The sequence below is a fragment of the Bombus fervidus genome, chromosome 17 (assembly GCF_041682495.2).
Source record: "Bombus fervidus isolate BK054 chromosome 17, iyBomFerv1, whole genome shotgun sequence".
In the NCBI taxonomy this organism is placed as follows: Eukaryota; Metazoa; Arthropoda; class Insecta; order Hymenoptera; family Apidae; genus Bombus; species Bombus fervidus.
In genome coordinates, this window is record NC_091533.1 from 3,979,604 (window position 1) to 3,994,635 (window position 15,032).

Sequence of the window (15,032 nt, forward strand, 5' to 3'; positions counted from 1 at the left end):
GTATTACCAGTTGCCGGTTCTCTTTAAAGGCGACGAGATTGCTCCGAGTGATTCGCTTCCGACTATCATTGATTTCTTTCACACACCTTGATTCCATTCTTCTAATTTATCTTACGATTCGTTTCTTTCAATTGTCAAGGTTACAAGTATTTCTATTTTCATCTCGTAGTCTTGTTTTATTGTGACAACAACGATTAGATCGTAAATGTTTATATATTTATATGTACAACTACTATTTATTGTGATATTTAAGCTACTTTCCTTCGGTTGTATTCGTAAAAATATGAATTTACATAAACATTCGTAGTCTAGTAATAATATTTCATTCGATGTACGGACGTTAGGGCTGAAAATATCTCGTAAGCTACATACGACTTAATTTTTCCCGTTTTTTTTTATCAATTGACGATGAAAAAAGTCGGACAGACTGGATATAAGCGACAGGTTCAGGCTTTCACCGAGTCACGGCCACCGATAAGTGATAATTGATTTTACGCCCCTTGATTTATGACCCGTGCGACACAAAACCTAGCTTTTGGGGTAAAAATCGGCCGAATCCAACCCCATCGTTCCCCGTATCTTAACTGTTGGATCGACATGTGTTACCCTTTCTGCCCCCGTGCTGGGGTGGCTCGCGAATTTCCATCTTTATCGGTAAAATTGCGACTCGCTCTTTTGTCAAACTACGTCATGCCTCCGATACGAATTATCGAATCTTGTTACCATTTTCCGTGCTATATCTCGTACAACGTTTATCATCATCAATAGTTATCTAAGAAGCGAGAAATCATCTCCAGGCAATTAGTTTCTTCTTCCTTGCTGTTGGACGATGTCAAAGGTACAATATCGAACACTCGACGAAAGGGATTGTTCTTTATCAATGTTTCAGAGGTACTTTGAGTCGCTGCTGTTATTCAGAGGCACGGGCCACCGGGCGTCAAAGCGAGTTAACGTCGAATAAATCAAAATAAAGGGGGACCAACGTAGCATCCCGCTGGGCGACGGCTCAGAAAGATCAGGGGTGCCCTTTCCAGATCGAAAGAGTTACCTGCGCAACGTACCCGCTCGGTTCTCTGCGACCGCGTGCAGTACACGCTCGCGAGGATCTATGGTTCGTGGGCATCGATCAGTGAAATTTTTATTAATGTTCGTGAACGGTCTCGCGCCTCTCTACTTTTCTTACGGGCTGTAAAGAGAAGGGTGTGAAATGTCAAATATCATTGGGACGTTTTGAAACAGACGTCGATCGACGTTATGTTGAAAGCTTGGCTTTTCTCGAATAATTCGAGAAACTATAAAACATCCTCTAGACGTATCGTTATGGAAACTTGTTATAGCTCCTCTGAATTTCCTATTTAATTCATCACAAATTTTCCCAACTGAAATTATAGCATCTGTATACTACAATATACAATTGTTAATGCATTGCTTCCTGAAACTCCTGCACATAATTTTCACGAATCTTTTTTCACGTATTCTAATTCTTTACGAATGCATAACTTTGGTCGTAGAATTAATCGTTTTAATCTGGGTCATCTGATAATCTGGATCAATCGTTAGATTTTATACAAAATTATCAGGACTGTTAATACTTATAAACAATACTTACTACTTAATAATATTTAATAATACTAAAAATACTTATAAATAAGAATATGGATAAATACTAATCTTAAATTTTTGGCAGGTGATATAAAACTTAGTCCGATAATAAACGATTGCAGCAACTAATAGGTTCGATTTCACGACTTATAGTATTTCTTGAATCGGTGTTACGTTACTTAGGTGTAAACATTACCCTCCCACGCGATCTAGATCTCATAATACCGTCAGGATTTCCCGTCCGGATCGAGCTACACACGCGAAATGCTCGTACGCATGTATTGTACGGATTAGCTTCCTTTTTTGGGACGTTCACCTTTGATCCGTCGAATTTCGAAGAAGGAAAGATATATGTACCAGTTAGGAAGATAGACGAGAAAGGAAATCACCGAGAAGGTATTCAACTTGGCTAATCCTCTGATTTCGTATCCAGCTCCGATTCAGGCCATTCTGTTTTTGCCTCTCCCTCTCTTGGCCGCCATTCAATTCAAAGCTAAGATCTCTTTTAAGGAATCTGTAACGCTATCCTGTTTGCCGACAGGATCTTCCTCGTCTATGGCATCGGATATATTTTTATATTTATAGCTGGGAATTGATTCGTAATATCCTCGGGCTTTCGAGGGTTTCGTGGAGGAAATTCTATATCATTATACGAGCCTACCGTAAATTTTGAAGAAGAGATATAGATCCATATTGTATGCTCCTAATATTTTCAAAGCTCCTGATAATTGTAATAATTAGAAATATTCTTATAAATACTCTAATCGAATGTTCCTGATAGCCTTCCTCTCTATTTTCTTCTTGTCCTGTTTCATTATAAAACCACCGAATCACTATTAAGTTTCGCAAAAGTATATGTTTATACCGAAAGATACAAATTTTGTAATAATATAATTATTTGTATTTGATACATGTTAATGATGCAGCACTATTTCGGTGTTCGTCGGAATTCAAAGCGAGAAGAAAGAAGCCCGCGTCTTATGACGTAATTTACAATAATTACCCAATACATACATACTAATCACACATATAGCGATTACGAACAGCGCTACGTTTGGTCTTTCCATATTCCAATATTATTCTACCCCATTAAAAACAGTTTTATTCCCTTGTTCTTAGCCTCTGGTCTCTCTGATTCTCACGCGATCTTCATCAAAGAAATCAATTATTCGTCATTCTTAAGGAGTCTCGTCGACGATCGACGTATCGGCGGAATGTTCGGCTTGAAAAAAAGCGATGGCGAAGAATAACTATGACAAGGAATGAATAAACAGGAAAGAAAGGAAACGTGAAAGGAATGGAAGAAGTTCCAGGAAAGGCGCTACCGTGCCCCAGCTTCTCGTGTCCTTCTCTATGAATGGACCTCGATGCGTCAACGTTACGTTTCAATTTTACAGAAACGAGAAAAGAAAACCAAGGAGAAAGAAAGAGGAGCATAGAACGGCTCTGGGTTGAAAAGTGTCCAGCAGGTAGAGGAGGTGCCTTTAATACCATTTCGTGCCATTTACACCTCGAGAACGTTCGAACAGGCAAATCGAAGGGGGTTCTCTCCCTTGGATCTCTTCGCTGTCGTTTATTGTCAGAGCTGCCTATACACGGTAGCCATTGACGAAACGACTTCCCGTCACGCCATTGCTCGCATTTCGTTTCCTTTCATTGATCGCCTCTCTTGAGACGTTGCTCTTCTTCGACTCGCCTCCGAGGAGACGATCAATGGTAAATGTAACGACCGTTTTCACTCGAAACTGATTTTTCAACTCCTCGATGAACAGGTACGTTTGCAAAGGAATTCCAGTAGATTACTAGGATACTAAAGTGGATTTTACCATTTTACCATGCATGTGGAATTTGCAAGGCGAAAAAGAGAATTTAGGCAGATCATGTTCATGCGTTTTTGATGATCAAAATGTTCGCCATGGAAAAAAGCAATCAAATCATTCAGATATTTCGAAAGATGTAAAAAATCTATCGATAATATTCAGTTAACAATCAAAACTGAAAAAATGATCGATTCTTGTGAAAGTAGAGTCTTAAAATCTTAAGAACTATACAAAATCCAGGTGAAGACATTTAACTATCGGCCAGAACAGTGAACATTTTTGTGAGAGTAGAATTTTTCGAAAAATCTCTACAATTACGAGAAGTCCAGGTGAAGACATTCAACTATCAACGAGAACCGTGAAAATGACCAATTTTCCAAAGACACGTCAACGTGTCCGACACGAATATGATCGATGGACATTGATGATCTTTGATCCGTGTAATTCGCATACGTAAGAGCATACGAAAGGACTTATTGTCCAACTGTCGGTTCCTTTAACGATGCCACTGACGGATCAGCCGATGGTTTGTGCATTTTTGGAAAGCAAAATAAGGCGGTCTCGTACCTGTTCTTTCGCCATTCACCTCCCCTCTCTGGTTACTGATCGCGGCTGTTCGATGGAAAGACCTAGTGGCACGATTCCACGTCGATGCAAATGTCGGTTCCGCTTCTGTTACGCGTTTCAAATAGGAAGACGCGACTTTTGTATCGTTCAGCATGGATAGACCTCGATTGTACGCAAAACGCTCGAGGGGAGACGTCGATTCGTTGCAAATAACTGGATCGTCGTTTCCGCCGTTTCTTCTATTTCCTCTTTTCTAGATGCTCTTTTTCGATTCTTTTCTATTATCAAGAATAATAATTTTTCAATTTTTTTTTCTTTCGCAATAATTATTACTTATTTGTTGATATGCGGATGAGGCCCGTTAGTATACATAAACATTCAGAGCTAGACAGTCGGTAAGATTGTTACGATTTATAAAACCTTGAGTATAGAAATGTTAAAAGTACTAATCAATAGTACGGTAATAATAAAACAAGTAATGACATTCTTTTATGTTTTGTTTATCAGCACATCCCTTGGCAAGGTATTGTAATAGGTAATACTAATTACAAACTTAATTTGGTACAGTTATCTCAGAAAGTGTTGTTAATTAGTAAATAATTATTTAGTCATTAGCCGGCATGTTGGTACGCTCTGTATACTTTCGTAGGTGGTGCAAGAAGACTATTTCTATTCGACAATTTAGAATCTTTTTTTACGTTGTGTTCTATTAGTTAGAAGTGATCGTATATTGATGAGTATGTCTTAATAATATAGGTTGCATCTTGTATCTTCAGTGCAGTATAAAAATAGTGATCCGATAGTGTTGTTGGTGTTCCAATATACACAGAGTTCAGGTTCCTGTATTTTGATAAGATGACAATACACGACGTGGGAGTGACCTATTCTGAGTCTGGTTATTTGAATCTGTTTACGTTCTTACTAAGGTCATAGTTGGCTTTATTTCATACGTGTTTCCTATGAGTTTATATAGAAGGTGTTATGATGGTACCAAAAGTTGTTCCGGGCTTCTCTTATTTTTGTTTTAATAACAAAACCGTTTTTCTTTTGGAAGGGTAACAGATGCATCGTGGTTAAATCCACATTTTTCTCGTTATCAAGCGCAGAATAATTGCGCTACCCTCGCAAAAGCAATGGGGGAAACACGTGTCTGTTCAAGTTCGTGCAGAAACCATTCTACGTCCCGGGATTTCGCTCCTCGAGATGGGCTCGTGCGAAATTTAGCACCTAGAAGACAGTTACGAGGTGCGCTTCTATGCGTAGAGGATCCAGAGACGCGGCTCGCTAAACCGCTAATTTCACAGTCGTTTAAACGACGATAATTCATCGAGATTTACAACGCAAGCGCCGCGGCCAGCTTGACATCATATTCCATTAGTCTCTAAAAACCGGCTGACGCGGTTCGCGATTTTACGAGCTACTCGACGCTCGCGAGTCCCCGCAACCAACTGTGTTTTGTACCCGCTTTCGTGCCATCATACGTCATGGAAGGAGTAAATCTGGCAGGGAATGAATTATTTCTGATTCATCGTGGAATATTGTTTCAATCTGGTGTCCGTTAATTCCTGAGCATTCTGTCGTAATTTTGCTAGTCGATGCGAGCAGCAGGATCCACGGGTGGTCCCTGAAGGAGGGCCGAGAAGTGGAAGGGTTACGAGCGCCGGTGCTCCGTAGAAGTTCACTCGAATCGATGGATCCCAGCGTGACGTCAAAATAACCAAATGTCAACAGTGTCGCGAGTCAACGGGGTTCTTGATCGAATTACACGGGTGGGGGTAAATTTACAAGGTGTTTCCTGTGGCGTGCCCTTTCTGTCAATTAAGTAACGCAGCTGCGCCGTGCACGCGTGTCTGTTGAACGTTGTCCGAAAATCGAAACGTTTTCAACCCAACGAAATAACGAAAAAAGAGAAAGAAAGAAAGGAGGAAGGGACGATGGTCAACCTCTTCGATTGTTCACGGAGGAAAGTTGACCATTCACGAAGGAAACTGACCGCCCATCCTACTGGACGCACTGGTAATTTTCCTTATCGCCCTAATTTTGCGAACTGGACGCTGTTGGACGGTCGCTAGAATTGACTCTCTTTACTAGTACACCAATTTAAAGAGCAAAATTATACGTTCTATTGGTTCTTCATTCTCGGTTCTTTTCAATGCTACAGACTAGTCTGCTGCATCGTGTAATATATTTCTAGAGAATAGAAACTTTGCGAAAAATGTACTTAACGCCCAAGCCCATGATATCTACAGATGTGACTTATATATATTTTACTCAATTGTTGCGTTATAAAAAGAAAAGTCTGTAACCTACAACCTGTCGCTTATCATTTTGCAGATGTTATTAGTTAGCCAAATAATTGTACCTCCAAATACAGAAGTACATAATATGATTCCAAACTTCTAAATAATTACAAATTCAAACGATAATATCCATAGTACAAATGCGGCCAGTTTCAGTATCCTTCTGACGGCCAAAGCCAACAGACTATGTTTTATCCGCGTAAACAACAATATTTCATCTTTCTCTAGAAGAAACACCACAGTAGACGAACAGTTAACAGTTACGAAAAAGCTAATCAAGGCACGTCCGCGTAAATATTCATTAAAGTCGTATCTCCGACGCCAGAAGACGGAGAAAAGTCGCGAGAATATGGATGCCGTCGGCACTCGTCAAAGCTTTGGTTTTACGCTCCGTAGCAGCTTCTCTCTCCGGAAGCTTAAGCCTGACGGCGGTCCAAACAGTTTTTCGTCGTAATAAAACCGCGCTTACGTCGATAATAAAAGGCACCGTAGGCTCCGTTCTGTTTGTTTCTCCTGCCAGACGTCTCTGATGTCTGGTGGTGCTCGGAGGCCGATTAACGACGCCCCTTCCGCTTGTGGGAAACGACGACCGTTTTCCGCGACATCGGCTTCTTCTACCGAGAAATCCTTTCCACGCGATTCAAACGGCGAGCAACGTCTAAAATTACTCGTCTAAAAACGAGTTACGAGCCGATGGGACCACCGCAGGAAGTTCTAGGCCGAAGTCCATTCACGTGGAACTTAGGGCAGATTAATCTAGAGCTGCTTAGATAGATTCAATGACGAAGTCGATTTGTCTTATAGTTGGAATCCTTTATAATACTAAGTAATCTGAATGAGTTTACGCTTGTCATAGTGGCAGAACTACAAATGTTTATAGTTAGGAATTATAGACATATTGAACATTAGTAAAATTCAACGTTTTAAAAAAGATCGTCTTCTTGCGAAGGTAAATATTTAACAGGTAAACGGAAACAAAACTTAAGAATTTTATAAGGGTCTTACATTTAAGAGAATTTAAATACGAGCTGGTTCTAATTATGGTCACTGTTTAACTAGGTTTCTATAAAACTATACCTCACGATGTTGTCAAACCGTGTCACAGAGCTGTTTCTGGGATTATGAATCTCTTCCTAACAGTTTGTGTGTACTAAACAGAATGGCCTATTCAAATTGTCTGAAAACCTATTATTCTAAAATCCTATTATTTCTATCTGCAAAAATATCTAAAATTTAACTTCAATGTTCTCGCTCGCAAAAGAATTTTATTGCCCCAAATAAATCATTGTAAAAATGTCAGAAAATAGTTAAGTGACACAGGAAAGAATGTATGTAGGTGAATAACTTGGACATTGTATTCGTTCTACGAGCCCCATCTTCCATCCTGTGAACGGTTATACAGTGAACAATATACAAAACGTTAATATCCTGCGACGAGGAGTTAATGGACACGCTACGCGTAGCATTCCCGTTGCGTATTTAATCGCACATAATATATAGTCGGTGTAACAAGGTTATAACCGGGTGCAGGAAGGCCTACAACCCCTTTCGGCCGTTTTGCGTGCCTCCAAGAGCGGCCGAGTTAAACGTGACGAGGACAAATTGTGGATACCGTCGTCCCTTCGTCTCTTTGCCCTCCCTCGCTATATATATACGTTTAGACGAGCCCTTCTTCCTTCGCGTGATGGATGGTCCTACCAGGTGATGCACCCTCTCGTTAAAAACCCACCCCCGTGGAAATCTCTTCTATCTCCCTTCATTCTTGCGTCTCGATACGACCTTCGTCTCTCTTTTCTTTCTCTTTACTCTTTTTCTCTTTTGGATTTTGGAAGAGATTAAAAGGAATTACTTCTATCTTTTTGTGTATTTGGAAAAAGGAAAGGAGATGTTTCAGATGGATTTAACCTTGTTCAGGTTAAAAGTCATGTTTCATTGAATGTGTTCGTTTTTCAGTAAAGCAGAATGACTCGTGTAGTCGAGGATTTAATCGTCTGCCATTCGTTCCGGCACGGGGGCGGGTTCATAAAAAGATCGTCGTCATCGGACAACGTGTTACCCTTTTATCTGGATTTCAAAGACGAACTCGGATTTCCCATAATACAGACTATGGGGGAAAGTAGTGACCGTAGCAAAGTGTAGAATGATTTTCTTTGAATTCTTAAATATTTGACTTCTAGATTTAGTGCAGAAAATATAATATTTCGCTAAAAACGTCAAGATTATATTTACTAGTTTCAAATAAGTCATTAACATTCTAGGCTGAAAATCTTATCTTAAGTTGTTACAACATTGTTCGATTGTTTAATACATTCGATTTAGATATTTAATCTGTGCTACTGACGTAATTGTTGAACTTTTTCGTGAATATAGAAAATAGCTTAAAATAAAGAAAAATGTAAGTAGTATTTCATTGAAAATCGAAAAACTTTTCACACAACTGTACAAATCAGTACAGAGAAAAATCAGTTTCACAGGCGTCTTTGACCGACGTAAAAGGATGTCAGGGTTCATAAAGTTAGCTGGCAATCTGGAGGGCCAACTCGTCGTGTCGACATAAGGTCATGCGATAAGCTGCTAGGCGCAATTAGGACAGGCAGCTTTATTTCCCTAATTCTCATTTTAATCAAGGCGATGCCGTGTTTGTGCCGACAGCCAGCATTGTCTTTGTCGTACTTTTGTGTCGCACGGATGAATAGGCCCCTTCCGGAACTCGTAATCAGCCGTTACGCGCCTTTCAATTACACCCACGTTAAACCGTTTAAATGGTACTGCGGAGGGTAGTGCCTTCTTCGGATACTTTTTCCCTTTCAATTCGTTCCATTGGTTCTTTTCTTCTTCTAGTTCCAGTCGAGAAATCATTAAATCTATTTTAGCCATAGATAATTGTTTCCGATCCATGAATTGTTACTGAAAAAATTTAGTAGAAAAGAAATTCGATGGAGAATTTTATTTCACTTTAAATCTGTAGGCTACTAGTATCTGTTTTCATTAATACACACAATCTTTGTTTGCTGAAGTGTATTATATAAAATTAGTCAAATTAGAATATCGAAATTAGGATAATTCGATGGAGAATTTTATTTCACTTTAAATCTGTAGGCTATTAGTATCTGTTTTCATTAATACACACAATCTTTGTTTGCTGAAGTGTATTATATAAAATTAGTCAAATTAGGATATCGAAATTAGGATAATTCGATGGAGAATTTTATTTCACTTTAAATCTGTAGGCTACTAGTATCTGTTTTCATTAATACACACAATCTTTGTTTGCTGAAGTGTATTATATAAAATTAGTCAAATTAGGATATCGAAATTAGGATAATTCGATGGAGAATTTTATTTCACTTTAAATCTGTAGGCTATTAGTATCTGTTTTCATTAATACACACAATCTTTGTTTGCTGAAGTGTATTATATAAAATTAGTCAAATTAGGATATCGAAATTAGGATAATTCGATGGAGAATTTTATTTCACTTTAAATCTGTAGGCTATTAGTATCTGTTTTCATTAATACACACAATCTTTGTTTGCTGAAGTGTATTATATAAAATTAGTCAAATTAGGATATCATACGACAATGTGATAACGTTTTACGTTAGAATAGACAACGAGTGACGTGAATTATATAAACATACTAGCAGTAAGGTGTAAAAGCACACAGAGATTATGGAAAGCCGTGTTTGAAACGTGGATAAATATTTAACTATTTTCCAAGTTTAAGGGGAAAAAGTTGAAAGAGGAGCGGTCAATTCATCGATCATTTGTTTGACTTTGCACGCGTGCTCCAGCCGGAAATAGAAAATAGTTCTCGTGTCTGTTTGTCGAGACCCTGTTTGCGCAATCTGACCCTTCAGGACCTCTCCACGGAGGTTTTCAAAGAGGTCTGAAGAGGTCCTCGAAGGATCGAGAACGCAGATGTCTATTTTGACGCGACGAGCCGCCTCGGCAGTCACGATTTCTCAAGTGGTACAATTTTCCCTTCCAACATCCCCTTTGCTACTTCAGCGAGACAAACTACTCACAATTATCCTCACAGTTAGCCCTCCATCGTAATTTACAACTTTTACTATTGAGAATCTTTGACGCTACAACTATCAGATCAGTTAAAATGACTAGCATAAAATTTTTAATTTTATGTAACATAAAATTTCAATCCCTCGTCCCAGCTTTCATCCAATTTGTTCGTTTTCAAGTGATTATCGATGGAACGAAACGGAGTATACGGCGGAAAAAGAAACGAAAGCAACGACGAAGGGTCAAAAGTGGAAAAAAAAAAAAGATAGTGGATCGGAAGGAGCTTCCTCGGAGAAGCTCGATTACATGGTTACTTTGTCTTCGTGAATGGAGAAGGACGCTGGTCATGGTGATCGTGCATCGACGAGCAACAACGGAATACAACGACGAGAAAATGGCAACAGAGCATCAGCGTCAAACCGCATAAAAGAAACTTACCAATTCATATTATTTCTTTTCTTTTCTACTTTCATTGAATTCTTGTATTTGCACATTGCAATATTGATAGAATTGAAACGATACGATTAGAAGAAGATATTTGCTAACTTGTAGTATTTTTAGAACAAATCCAATAATTTATTCCTCGATTAATCGTGCAACACGAGTTGAATAGAATTTCTTGGGATCTCTTAGATACAGTAATTTGTTAATTTATGGACTTCCTATTTTGTAATTGATCATATTAACGAACACTGTCGTAATTAAACCAAAGAAAATTCGCTTTTTCTCTCTTTCCCTAAATTTCTTAAATTTAAAGGAAGAAAAGAACTTTTTGTCCCTCCTGTTCTTCCGTTGAAGATTTTGTTAAGACATTAAACATCTTTCTTTTCATTAAGACGTGAGTGTGATTCGGGCATAAAAATTCTAGGACTGCAGCAGAGTTAAGGTCTAGAATCGACCGGGGCAAACGAAGAAGGATCCTCCGTCTTCCGTTCTCTCCACCATCTCAAAATGGAGAGAAGTCGGGTGAGTTTTTTTTCCACCGGTATCGATTCAAGACGGCGTATAATTCGATATCGATACCGTAATCCTATATCTAAGAGGTACACGCAAGGTCTCGTCACGTTGATCGCCGACCACGCGCATCGGTTGACAATGCTGTCGACGATACGCGGTGGCCAGACGATAACGGTTCGCCTTTTGCGGATGCTGGACAGCTTGTTGGATCGCTGGAGCGAATTTGCGGTGTCATGGAACATTATTTCAACGCAATCGGTCGACTCGCGAATGCGGCCGATAACTATTCCAATTTTACCACTGAAACGACGCTGCACTGTTTCTTTGTCTTTCTAAATAGCGGAATATAGAATGTTTAAGATGAATCATATTTTGTTATAAAATATTAATATAATATTTTATTACAAATAAATATCGTTAATACTTTGTGTTCAGTTTCAGGACCGAGTCCTTTTTATTTTGCGAAAAAAACTGTTTCTTATTAATTATTATTATTGTATGTACATATTAAATCCAAAGTGCTAATGTTTTAGAAAGGAAAAGGCCCAAGTAAGGAAGAAGAGTGGAGATGGCGGGATGAGAAGGTGGAGGAGGTGAACTTCAAATTTCGTCAACAAGTTGTTCGTTTGAAGCTGACTTCGAATACCTTGGATTTCATCTACAGAAGAATACAGGGTTGAATACAGGGTACATCGTACGAAGACGATGATAGCAACGAAACAGACGTGGGGACTAGGATAGAGAAGATTCAGAAACAAACTTTGGAAGAAGAATAAAGATCTTCCAAAGTCTGGTGAAGAGTATAACGCTCTACATCGCGGAATCAACGGACTGGGAAGAGTTTCAAAAACTGAAGGCTAGTTCAATGAAAAATCTGGTTTACAAACCAGATATGTAAAATGGACGTTAGATTTGGAGTTTAATACCCTTGCGTATATGATGCGGATATATGTATAAGAATATATACCACGAATAAAATAAGGATTGGAGCATACGGGAGAACAGTAAGATACGAAGAGCGAACGAAAACGACGGAAGGGAACAAAATAATTATGGAAGGTCGATTCGAAACCAGAGGAGAAAATATCAAAATGCGAGAGAGCTAGAACGAGGAATACATTGGCAAAACCTAACTACAAAAGAGACAAAGGAAAGGATGCTCGTGGATGATTTGGCACAGATAGAAATGAAGAAAGGCAGGGACAGTGTGAAAAAATCGTGGCGGGAAAATATAACGAGAAATATAGGAAAATTAGAGAAAAAGACAGAGTGAGAAAAGTATTTAAATTAAAGAAATACAGGAAAATAAATCGGGCAATGATCGCGAGATTTAAATACGAAAATGAAGAAAGAGCGAACAAATACTGGAAAAATTTCTATAGACTATGCGGAAAAAGGGAAGAAACGATGGAGCATATAACGAGGGAATGCAAGGGAATGATCAGAATGAAGGATATAACGAAACACGAAACAACAAGCGTACAGGAAAGGTGGAGAGAAAAGGAGAAGGAGAAGGAAAGTCAAAGTTCCTAAGTTAATAATAAGAAATTTCCTTTTATTTTATATTTTTTTTTAAGCAAGCAAGGTTATTTAAGTCTTTGAAAGTAAGTTAATGTATTCGCCTTTTGTTTTGTAGAGTTAGCGTTATTTTTTGCTTCTGTTTTTTCGTTTTTTTTAAGGAAGATTTTATTCACAAACGCCCTTTTTCAATGTCAGAAGGCAAGAAAAATAAACTACTACTACTGCTATTACATACATTTATCGTTTGGTTAATTAATAACTTACTAAAAGAATTCGAGAGTGTAGGCGTTAATATTAGCATTTTATAGAGTATTTTTTATACACAAAGAATGCTTCTCTATCTCTCTCCTCGCAAGAATCGAATTTCTCCCAGCTTTGAGACTAAATTCGTGGATTCTAGAAGTCTTCACTGACATGTACATATATATATACTCGTGGAAAGGAGCACGTGCTAGCTCGTTTCTTACGTACGCCTGCCAGCTGCAAATATCGTGCAGAGGTCCAACGAAATCCACGCGTCGTGCACGCATATAGAGTAACGGAGAACACGGGATCCATCTGGCGTGTGCGTGACCTCCTTGAATTATCGTGACTCCTGGCCAACACTTTAGGACTCCACTTTAGCCATTTCCTATTTCATCCTTTTCATACATTCCTTCGAGAACCTGACTGACGTCTACCCAGAACTGCAATCGTTTCTCGTATCCAGTGAAATATGTAATAACGCCATTGTTATTTAAATCGTATGAAGCAAAGATATAGAATCTAGAGAAAAGAATCTTCAATCATCCTTTTTCCGTTTCTCTAAATATAAGAACAATAAGTGTGTGCATATTCTGTAAGCTGCTACAGATGGTACTGAACAATCTACATATGTACATCTTTTCGTAAAACTTTCTCCTAAACGTTCCTCGTTATATTAAAGCTTGACGTAAGTAGATCCCTCAAAAAAGCCATGCAACATACAGAGAATTCGGATACGGTTTCAGTTTCTGTTGGTGACAGGGTAAGAGCCTAGACAATAGCTCGAAAAAGAGATGCTATCGATTAACTATGCGAAAGTACCGCCTTTCCTCTCCTTTCCTTTGTCCCCTTTTTCATTCTGAGTACATCCTCCCTTTCTCGAACCGTCCCCTCTTGCTGAAAATTTCACGTACACCCCGTAGATTTCACGTATACGCAACTAAGAGGAAAGAGGGGAACTTACCCCTCGTGGCTGTTTCCATCCCTTACCTATGGCCAATCGTAGCTTGTGCACGCCCAGTGACGTCAGTTTTACCCCTCTGCATCGTAATTAGCCAATCCCATCGCCGGATGGCCACCATCCAACCCCTGGCACAAATATATTTACGAGCCAATGATTTCTATAGTATTCGGGCCTCTATAATTTAACATGTATATCTGTGTGTATGTGCGAACACGCGTATCGTGTGTCTAAATTGCAAAAGACAGGAACGGTACAATGGTCCCTTCATCGTTTTGCTTTTTTCCCCTGGGTCGTAGTTCGTTCGAAGAATATTTCGTCCTGTTTCTGGCCTCCCGTTCTTTTGGATCTTTTTTATTTGAAATCTCTAGGATAAAAAATTATAGGATAATTATAGATCAAGGAATTTATAAATTATTACCTAAGCTATTACACGTTCTTCATTTCTTCTACAGCATTTCGATAGGTCATTTTGAATAGTTTCCATGAGTTTTCTTTATTATATTCATTTAAAACAGGAAGATTGTAGATATTAATCCATATCAATGTGTTCATCATTTCTACTAGAATCTCTCTGCTCGTTTCTATTTTGTTATTTCGTCGAATCGAGTTATAGAAATTTACAAACACATTTTCAAGGTGTAACGGTATAAGGCGTAAAACATTTGTATACAGTACTGTACTTACTTTTGCTTGTACGTAGTGTTCCCCTACTTTCTGCTTGTTCTTTTTTGTTGTTTCAGAGAGTGAAATTATTTATACGATACATGGCCAGAAAGCTTTTTCCAAGAGAATTGAAAAACGACTAATGCAAGAACACGGCAGTTGAAGGACGTGTGACTTTGGAATAGAACGATATATGTGAATTATGTTCTACGAAAAGTTCGTGTTTCTTAGCGGTAGAGTATTCGCGAATACGTAAATATTTCGTCGTTTGATTCTTAATAAATTAATATTATAATTATTTCTATATCAACGGTACGTAACACCGCTGCGTCTTGTTCTTCCAATTCCTGAGAAAATTTCACTAACTATGAACCTT